Source organism: Theobroma cacao, chromosome 2 (assembly GCF_000208745.1).
Source record: "Theobroma cacao cultivar B97-61/B2 chromosome 2, Criollo_cocoa_genome_V2, whole genome shotgun sequence".
Taxonomy (NCBI): domain Eukaryota; kingdom Viridiplantae; phylum Streptophyta; class Magnoliopsida; order Malvales; family Malvaceae; genus Theobroma; species Theobroma cacao.
Window position 1 is genome coordinate 31,257,124 of NC_030851.1, and position 10,827 is coordinate 31,267,950.

A 10,827-nucleotide genomic window follows, 5' to 3' on the forward strand; every position below is an offset into this window, starting at 1 on the left:
TCTTTATGTAATGTGATTGATTCAATGAAATCACATTTTTATCTCTTTTAACTTTAATTCCTAAGATTGTATTAACTTCATTGAGATCTTTCATTTTGAAAACCAAAGTCAAATATTTCTTGGTTTCAACAATTCTAAGCATATTTATATCAAAAATCAATAAATCATCTATATAAAGACATATGATTACACCATAGTCTTTTGTAAATTTAAAGTAAATGCACCTATCTGCATTATTATGTAGAAATCCATTTGAAAGTATAATACTATCAAACTTTTCATGCCATTACTTTGGAGCTTGTTTTAGTCTATAAAAAGATTTAATTAGTTTAAAAACCTTCTTCTCATTTCCAGTAAGTATAAAACCTTCAGGTTTCTTCATATATATTTATTCATTAAGATCTCCATTTAAAAAGGCAGTTTTAACACCCATTTGATGTACATGTAATTTATAAATAGACACTGTCGATAGTAGATTTTAGTTAACACTTATTTTGTAAATAATTAGTTTACACTATATGTAGAACTTTCACAATTCATTGGAGAGACTTTTTCCAAACTACCTTACTTTCACTCAGAGCTTCTCTCTCTAGCCCTTTTACATATTTCCTACCTTTTCTCTTCTTATTCTCTTCCACTTATTATGATACTCAACATTTCAAGAACTGCTCTAATCTTCCTCTCTGTCGTCTTTGTACATCTTTACTTGTTTGCAACGTTTCCTCTTCTTATCACAAGAACCCATTTACAGACGCTAAAGCCAAAATTGTTATTATGGATGTTATTCTTGCTATCGGAGCATAAGTATCAAAATAACCAATGCTTTCTTTTTGCGTAAAACCTTTGGTAACTAGTTTAGCTTTAAAAGTTTTTACCAAACTATATGTGCTATATTTCCTTCTAAATACCTATTTACAATCTATGGGTTCTGATCTAAGAGGAAGATCAACTAAAACCCATGTTCTATTTAACAAGATTGAATCTATTTTATGATTTATTGTTTCTTTCCAAGAAGCTACAACCATTGAAGACATCGTTTCTTTGAATGTTTTTGGATCATTTTCAACGTTTAATAAAATTGACATCTTTTTATACATTTTGATTCTATTTCCTTCCACAAGGAATGCTAATGCTTATGGGTAAAAAAATTCAAATCTAAATGTTTTCTTTTTCTAGCTCTTTGACTTCTTTTAAGCTCAATTTGAGTATCATTCCTTTTTCTTTCAGTACTTGTACCATGAGAAATCATATCACTTTGGTCACAATTTGGAGTTAAAACATTTTGTTCCCAATCAAATTTATTATTAAAGTTATAAAAAAAATTTATTTTCAATAATCTCAACGTGTATAGACTTTATAATAACATTGGAATGAAAATCTAAATTTCTATATGCTTTAGAATGTTATGTATAGCTAGCAAACATGCCTTTTATTGCTCAAGGTCCAAGCTTTTTGTTCTGTAGTTCAGGAAGTTTATAAAAGGCCTAGTACCCCACACTTTAAGATATTCCAAGTTTGGTTTTTTTCAATTTCAAAATTCATAAGGTAAAATCTTAATACTCTTAGAAAAAACTCTATTTAGTATATGACATACTGTTAATAAAGCCTCACCCCATAAATCATAAGATAGATGTGCATTCAATAACATATAATTTATCATGTCAACCAAAGTTCTATTTTTCCTTTCAACCAATCCATTTTGTTGTGGTGAATGTACTATACTTTTTTTATGTATCAAACCTTGTTCTTCATAAAATTTATTAAATTCTGTAGAAAAATATTCTCTTCTTCTATTCTTCTTAGAATTTTGATTTTCTTACTTCTTTGATTTTCCACAATAGATTTATATTCTTTAAATTTCTGAAAAGCTTCATCTTTTATTTTAATTCAATATATATTAGCAAAACCTAGAATAATCATTTATGAAAGTTATAAGATATCTTTTTCTTCCTCTAGTTAATTTTCCATTTAATTCACAATATATCAAAATGCACACGATTTAATATTTCACATTTTATACACTACAAAAAAGTTTCTTTGTCATTTTAACTTGTATCCATATTTCACACTTTTCTAAGTGCTCATATTTCCATGCAATATATCCATTTTTAATATATAAATCTTATGGAATCAAAATTCAAATGTCCTAGTCTAGCATGCCATAATAAAGAATTAGACTTAAAGTATAAATAGAAAACATATTTACTTCATCAATGTTGAATTTGTACATGCTATCACAAAAGTATCTTTTTCCTACAAATAGGCCATCCTTGGATATTATTACATTGTCAAATTCTATTACAACTTTAAATCCTTTCTTTGCAAGCAAACTAGCATAAACTAAATTCTTCTAAATTTCAGGAACATGGAATACATTGAGTAATGTCAACTTCTGTCGAAAAGTAAATTTCAACTCTACAGTCCTTTTTTTTTTTCAACTTTGGCCATAACATGATTTCCCATCAAAACATCTTCTAGTTTATTAACTTCCATGTAAGTTTTGAACAAGTTTCTGTCATTGCATACATGAAATGTAACATCAAAATCTAGCCACCAATCATTACTTTTATTGGAAGCAACAGTCATATTCAATTCTGTTGCCATTCCAGTATTTATTATAGAAACCATGGCAATTAATTCCTTACTAGCCTTTTCTACTACATTTGCTTTTTTAGGATTTCTTGAACCAAAATTCATTCCTGCCTTTCTTGATTTACATCAATGAATCATATGGCTTTTCTTTTCAGCGTGGAAACAATTTATATTTTTCTTATCTTTTTTCTTAAAGGCCTGTCTTGAAACTTTAAGCGCAAATGACTTGGATTTTGTAAAATTGTAAGAATTCTTATTCATTCCAAAGTTATTGAAATTCTTACTCTCATAATTCACATTAGAATCGCATCCGAGCATTTGGCTCATTGGTTGGTGCATGATCTCCTACCTAAATAGTAGGGTTCAAATCTCCTTTTCCCTAATTAAAAAAATTCACATTGAAATCAAATGGCTGAAATAGTGCATTAGAATCAAATGGCTGAAATAGTCTCCAAGGCTACCCAAATTTCCTTTGGATTCTTTAAATTGGAGTAAAGGTCATATAGATGATTTGTCAAAATGTTTAGGATATGCCTACGACATATCAATTAGTTCTAGAAGTGCAGTAAAACTCGGATCTAGAATATAATAAATATTCATGGTTATGAGCAAAAACACCATCTTATCCATCCAACAGGTGAAACTAATAGTAAGATCATATAGAAAATCTATCAAAGTGTTTAGGATATGTCCATGACATATCAGTTGGTTCTGGAATTGTAATAAGACTCGGATCTAGAATGTAATAAATCTTCAAGGCTAAGAGCAAAAACACCATCTTATCTCTTTAACGAGTGAAATTGATTTTATCAAACCAATTAAGTTTGATGAACTCTTGATTCATGAGTTGAAATCTTGAATTTAGATTAGACTCTATTGAGAACAACTCTTTAAAATTATTATATATATAATATAAGAGGAGTAAACAAGCTTGAAGTGTGTTGTAACATACTCTATTTAAAGAGTTGTTGCCTACTATGGAGATTTGCAGATAAGACTTTTCAAGACACAACAAGCTTACCACAAAATGCTTTTAAAAGATAGAGTTTGTTTTAGAAGTACATTTCCTTTTATAAATACTAAAATGTTATGTTTATTGTATTTCAACAAATGTGTCTATTGAAAACATTGAACAATTAGTAAGTGTACTTCAATAGTTATGTTTGTTGAAAACACTTTTCTTTATTTTAAAAGTTATGTTTTAATCTTAAACAGTCACATTTGAATAAGACTTCTAATATTACAAACTATCTAATAGTTAAACTCTCAACATGTTGCTTAATAGCAATAGTCTAATCTCATGCTACAACAACAATCTTATGCATCCATTTCTAGATCTCTTTATTTGAAGATCAAGTAGATTAAGTTGTTTTCAAGTGTCTAAAAAATTTATGGGTGTAAAAATAAATAGATTTCCAAGGTATTTCAATTGAAACAATAAATTGAAAACCATTTTACAACTCAATCTCAATAGTAAAAGAGATGGATACTATGTCCTTTACTTAAATATAGACCTTGGCAAATGTCAAACGAGATCAACTAGCTAGTAGTAACTTTGTCCATGTAAAGTGGATTCTCAATGCAAATATAGCTAAGACCAATGTTAATGTAAAGCTCCAATGGAATGTTCCCAACTTAAACCATACTCAAAGTTTGGAAAGGTCAAATTACAAAGATTGAAGTCTAAGTATCCATTTACAAAGCACCATTGGTTGATTTTAAATATCCCATGGTCCAACCTTAAAAACCTAGTCTTGTGTTTCAACAAGTTATGGCCAACAAGTTTCACATCCATAATATCATTTTTATCCCGTAAAAGATTCACAACTTTTTATTTTACCCAAAAACTGAGCCACCAAACAGTTTTGCCATTGCACTACTCTTTTTTCAATCACAGTAGAAGGTAGTATTACCCTAATCTTACCATTGCTTTATTGGAGTAGGATCTTGTGGATTAATGTGATTGTGTAAATCATGGATCTTTAACAAAGGAAGCAAGCAATCCAATTACACAAGCGGAAAACATACATTATTATAATTGCAAGTAATATAATCACATCCAAAAAAAATAAAATAAGAATCTATTAAAGTAAGAAACCATACCTTTATTTTGAGATTCTTATTTTCGGACACTACCACACCAATGAATGATTCTCGACAAAACAAGTTTACCACTTATTCTTCAAGTATACTTTCAACTTGAACCTTGAACGGACAAGGTGTGGAATGCAAGGCTGTAAGATGGCAACTAAGTTTATTCTCTTTTCTTTAGAAAAGCTTGGAGGAGGAGAAGAGAAGAGATGACTGAAACTTTTTTAAGAAAAAGTACGTTCTCTTTTTTTCTTCCAATCTCTTCTCTTTTTATTAAAACTCTTGCTTCAAAGGTTTAATCAAAATGAAACACCTTTGAATCAATCTTGACCATCCATTCAGAGTTATTGAAGCATCAAACATGCTCCATAATTATCAAAATATAAATTAAAGAATAAATAATTTAATTCTTTAATTATCATTTAGAGTTCTTGATAAAATAAAAGTCCTTATTGAATAATAACTCTTATTTTATTTTTATCCATATTTATTTAAAAAGAATTAATAAAAAATAAAAGAGTAATAGTCAAACATGGAGTCTCTTTTTATCAACATGGATGTCTAGATTCATTTTGCAATAATCCTCCTAAAATTATCTTAATTTAAGACAACTCTTGTCTGTAATTAAGACAAAAAAATATTTTATCTTGTCTAAATTGAGACAAATATGTTTTCTTGACTAAATTAAGACAAAAAATATTTTTCTTGTCTTAAATTAAGGCAAACATATTTTCTTGTCTAAATTAAGACCAAACATGTTTTCTTGTCTAAATTAAGACAAACATGTCAAAGCTGCCAATTTTGTACACAATTTAATTAAACAAATTAAAACATGCATTCCAACTTAAACAAGTTGAATTCTACGAAGCTAAGTGGGGAATCTATTTGGACATAGATATTCCAAGCTCCAATAAACTTAGAATTATTCTTAATCTCATTAAAAATAATTCAAGCTTATTAACCATGAAATCACTCCACCATAGATTCATGGTTGCACTCTTGGATTAACTATAATTACAAGAAATAATTCAATATTTGATATTAATTATTAGTTGTCCAATTGCAAGCCTTATATTGTGAACCATCATAACCATCCAATGACAAAATGTGAAATTATCGTTTTACCTTTTATGTCAATTTTGTCCCCTAGTCTCAAATTTCATCCAATTAGTAATTCAATACTCTAGATTTAATCTTTTGAGTATCCAGATGTGATGAGAGCTAATTCATCAATCCACTAAGCCCAAATTAATCACTAATCTTCTAGAAATCACTAGAAGTGATGTTAATGCTATGAACTCCATTATCTGGATATATGTTCCCAAATGTTCATCTCAATTATAATCTCAAAAAACGGAGTCTAGATCAACGCTTTATGATGATCATGCTCATGATAAATCAAAGATTATAAGGAGATCAAACATAAGTCCACTATCCATCAGGATTTCGGTTCTACTATAAGCAAATGCATAAGTGCAAGATCAAGATTTAGGTAACGGTAAAACTTAAATTTGATTCTCACATGATTCCAGTTCATGTTATAGTGTTATTACTTGAAGTCAACCATTTCGATGATTTGAGACTCATCATTCCCTTGAAATGAATCACATTCGTTTCGTTGGAAGTAATCTGGACACTACAACCTTAACATAATAAAGTGACCAGCTTTATTATATGGCTGTGAATAATTTTTAGATTCAATTAAAGTACATGTCTCTTATGTATGACTCTTCATACAAATGTATTTTAATGTCTCAATAGAATCTTGGTACCTTAATAACTAGATAATGAATGCTTACTAAAACAAACTCTTCATCTTATTATCAAAATGTACTTTCATTACAAATAAATTCAATGAATTTAAACATGAGAATATACTTGCTTTCTAGGGCACCATGTTCTCAAAATTCCTAACCTGCTCTTAGTTGGAGGAAAAAAGTATAAAGATTGCAATGAAGAAAAAACAAATAGTCCTCTATAATCAGCACTTGTTTTCTCCTTTGTAATAGCCACATCAATAGAAATAGTTATAACTACCTCAACAATAGGATCATTCAATACCACGCATTATTTCTTTGATTACTTAAGCCTCCATAGACAAAGCTTCTTAAGTTATTATAAGGTCCTAGGATGCTTTGTCAAGAACTTTAGCAACCATTGATGCTCTTGATCTTTTGAAATCCAAATTTGTAACCTAGAGCCTATTTTGAAGAAAGCATAAGGAATCCACTCCAAATTCCAAGTGAACAAACCAAGAAACTAAGGAAATTGATGACCAACACTTAAAAGATTGAGAAAACTGAACGAAAATCAATGACACCGATGGAAAAACCATTAAAAAATGGTGAAAATCAATGAAGATATGAAGCAAAATGAAAGGAAGTTGGTTGCTGGCAAATTAACCTACTAATGTGCATGAAGAGAATAAAGCAAAGTCTAAGTAGGATGATGTAACGACCGCTCCTCGATCGTTACCAACGTCCGAGTCTTGCGGGAAAACCTGCCAAGTCCCGAACAAGCCTTATTCGAAACCTTTGTATAACAATAAATCGATTCCACCGATTTATTTAATTACTTGAAACATATATCCATTATGTAACATAACTTAAACAATAGCTATGATAACTCAACTCAACTTTTACTCAACATAATTGTAGAAGCACATCAAGGTCTTTAATATCTAACCATACATTTACATTAATACTATTTACAATCAAATTATGCTACGAATGACTCGACCTCTAGCAGCAAAGTGACTCAGAAAGAAATGCTATGAGATGCCTTTACCTATTCGTAGTGAACCATAAGTGCCAATGATTGCACGCTAAGCCGATCACTATATGCAAAAGGGAAATAAAGGGGTGAGTCTCACAAACTCAGTGATCATCGACTCCGTAAGTAGGGCGTAAATGGGAAACAAGCATAAAGCAGATAAATTTGAATGATAAAACCAAAATAAGAATAATAATCTTAGAAAAATCAAATCACAAGTCAAAAGTTTGTGCCTTGTAAAAAATAATGCCGAAAAATCATAATACAATATTTTCCATCAAAATATGAATAACAGTATAAAGGTATGCAAACTCCCAAAATATGTTGTAAGTAAAGAAATCAACGTGTACATCCACATAAACCAACTCATGATTGTTAAGTAAGCACTGAAAGCTTTTATCTAAACAAGAGGAGTTGCAAAAAAGTCTTAACTCTGCACCATGCAAAAGAGTACACGTCAAAAAACTCACAAGGCTCTCAAGTAGGTAAGCATAGTAATCACACGTGGACCCACTTCCACGTAATAACAATCCGAAAGCCTCGCTCCATCGGATTCCCACAGCCATGACAATCTCAACGATGTTGGCCGACATCAGAGAAATCAAGCAGTCGCAATCGCGTATTTCACTGATGGCCTAGCCATGTATATATAAATATATATATATATATATATCACAGGTCGTGGCCCCCGCCACGCCTAATAGCTCGACAAAGACCTAAAGGTTCTCTAGCTAGAGCTCCCTTGTGCTCAAGGGTCACATTATACCGATGTGTCATTCGACCTACTCTCAACGTTCTTGGTTTGTCAAAACCATTTTCAAAATCAAATTGAGGTTTCCAAGTCTTTCATGTAAAATTATTTGAAAACAAGTTCGATAACCTTTCAAATTGCTTTTCACGTAAAAAGCCATGGTGTATTCTCTTATACAAAGATCAAACTAGAACCAGTGCTCAAAACTTGCATTTTAAAATCATCTAACAATCGCATTTAATTATGCATATCACACAAAAATTACAAGGCACGAATTTTGATGCAAACATCATAAAAAGGCTTGTTTCTCGATTTTTAAAACACTTTACACTTATAGCTTATCTATAGATATATCCAACACAACTTTCAAAACAACTTGCATCCACAAATTCCTATGATTTCTACCAACTTATGCTTTCCACAATCATAATATATTAATCATTGTAAATCCATTTTAAGATTGCCTGTCAAGGCTAACAGCTCGAGCTATCCACAATTGCGTCTAAGAAAACCGACAATGTTTATTATCGTAAATTCATATATAGCGGGAGATTTTGAAATAGGCACCCCCTACTCACCGTACAATAACGGGATACTACATCGCTATTGACTCGAATGCGTATCTAGTTAATTTTACTTGTCGGTCACCCATTACCTCGTCCGATACGCCACCACTTCACACTCTCTCTACTTATACACCTCATAGTAACCATTCAAACCCAATACACTTGATTGTGCTCATACACGGGCAACACATAAATCAACAATTCCTTAATCAAATTTTATAGTTTTCATCAATATTATCCACAATCATTGAACACCCAATCCACACACTCTCAACCAACTATAGTCAACACAATATACTATACTCACATAGCATGCTCATCTTTCAGTTTTAGCTTGAGTTCCATACACCTAGTTCATAATTTCTTCACATCCATGGTCACCATCGCTGCCACAAACATAAACCATTAGCACACATCTCATTTCTCCTTTCTACTTGTGATTTCAAAACTAAAATACTTACCCATAACTTATCTAGCTCAAAATCACCATGGATTCAAAGATTGACCCACAAGCATGCATCTATTTCTTTCAATTCTTGGAGGACCTTTGTTGCCACAAACATTCTCACACAATTACCAACTCATTTCCTCAAAAAAATCACAACTAAAATCCAAGTTCTACTTACCTTCCGTAGATTGGATCCACCAACACGAACCTTCCTTGTCTTTTTCTTCCTTCTCCTTTCTTTCTTTCTTTCTTCCTTTCTTCCTTTCTCCTTTTTTCCTTTCTCTCTTTGCTTCCAAGCCGATTCTCTCTTTTTCTTTCCAAAAGTGCGGGTTTTCTCAAAGCAAAGATATTTTGCTAGTCCTTAGTATGGGCGGATTCTCCCAAGTTCCCCACCACTCAAAGTTTCTTTCTTTTCTTCTCTCATGGGCAGATTGCCCAAAACTTGGTCATTTTGTCTTTTTCCTCATTCTTTTATGTGGTTAAAATTACAAGTCAAAAAGGCTTTTGGACCTTTCCACCTACCACCTTCATTAACCATTCTTTTTCCATTATTTTCTTTTCTTTTCTCTTTACATGTCATGCCAATTAATTCTTCTCTTTGACCTATTCAAGTCATATGCAACGCACTTTCTTCTTTCTTCATTTGACCACCAATGCATCAATCACATTATATGCCAATAAATTTTGATCTCATTTTTTCTTTTACTTCACATGGTGAGGGTCCCATAGTTTACATGTAATAATAAATTTCACATGTATATCTCATATTCCACATAATCTAATCTTCCGTGGTTAGTAATTCCCCATTTAACTTTAAATATTAAAATTTACACATAAGTCCTCAAACTTTTCTTTATTTACCGTATGACACTCCAAACTCTCATCCTCTACAATTTGGTCCTTCCAACATTTCTTACCTCCAATTTTCTTCTATTTTCCTTCCTTTACATGTGTACAAATAAAATATAAAATTTTCACTTCACCAAGGTAACACCATAATATTCAAATATATACTTACCCACTCTTATTCTATTTAGTAAAGGCATGCAGGCCCCACTATTGTCATTTTTCTTCGAAATTCTTTCTTATTTCTTCTCCCCCACTTAGATTAGTCATATAATCCTCCTTCATGACTAATTTCAACAATAGATAAAATATTAAAATTTTAATATTATTTTATTCTAAAATTTTTCTCTAGCCTTCGAAGGCTCCAAAACATCTTACTTTGCCCCGATTTACTTCCGAATCACCTTTTAACTCACTAATTCATCCTCTATAATAAAATATTATTATTTAATTACTATTTTATCGCATGCAGAATATTTTATTTCAAAATACTCCTTTCACTTGTCACCGCTCTTTAGCACTTAAATTTACATCAATGGACTCTTCATCTCATCGATAAGGTCATATTGGCTTTTATGCGAAGGCACGAGGTGTTACAGATGATATGTGAATGCCTCACATGTAAATAAACTATGACATGCGATTGAGTTTAACCAACCCAATAAACTGGGATTTAGGAACAAGAGATGGACAAAAATTGGAATAAATAACTGAAAGTATTTGGATTATGGACTATTATTGCATTATTCAAGATGATGCAG

General features: G+C 31.1%; 1 long non-coding RNA gene across 1 annotated transcript; it reads right to left on the bottom strand.

The window, feature by feature from the left end:
• LOC108660818 lies at nucleotides 8,757–9,594 on the bottom strand. The gene is made up of 3 exons (XR_001926510.1): nucleotides 9,399–9,594; nucleotides 9,234–9,317; nucleotides 8,757–9,158 (listed from the first exon to the last, which is right to left on the bottom strand). It is a non-coding gene; the product is annotated as an uncharacterized LOC108660818 (long non-coding RNA).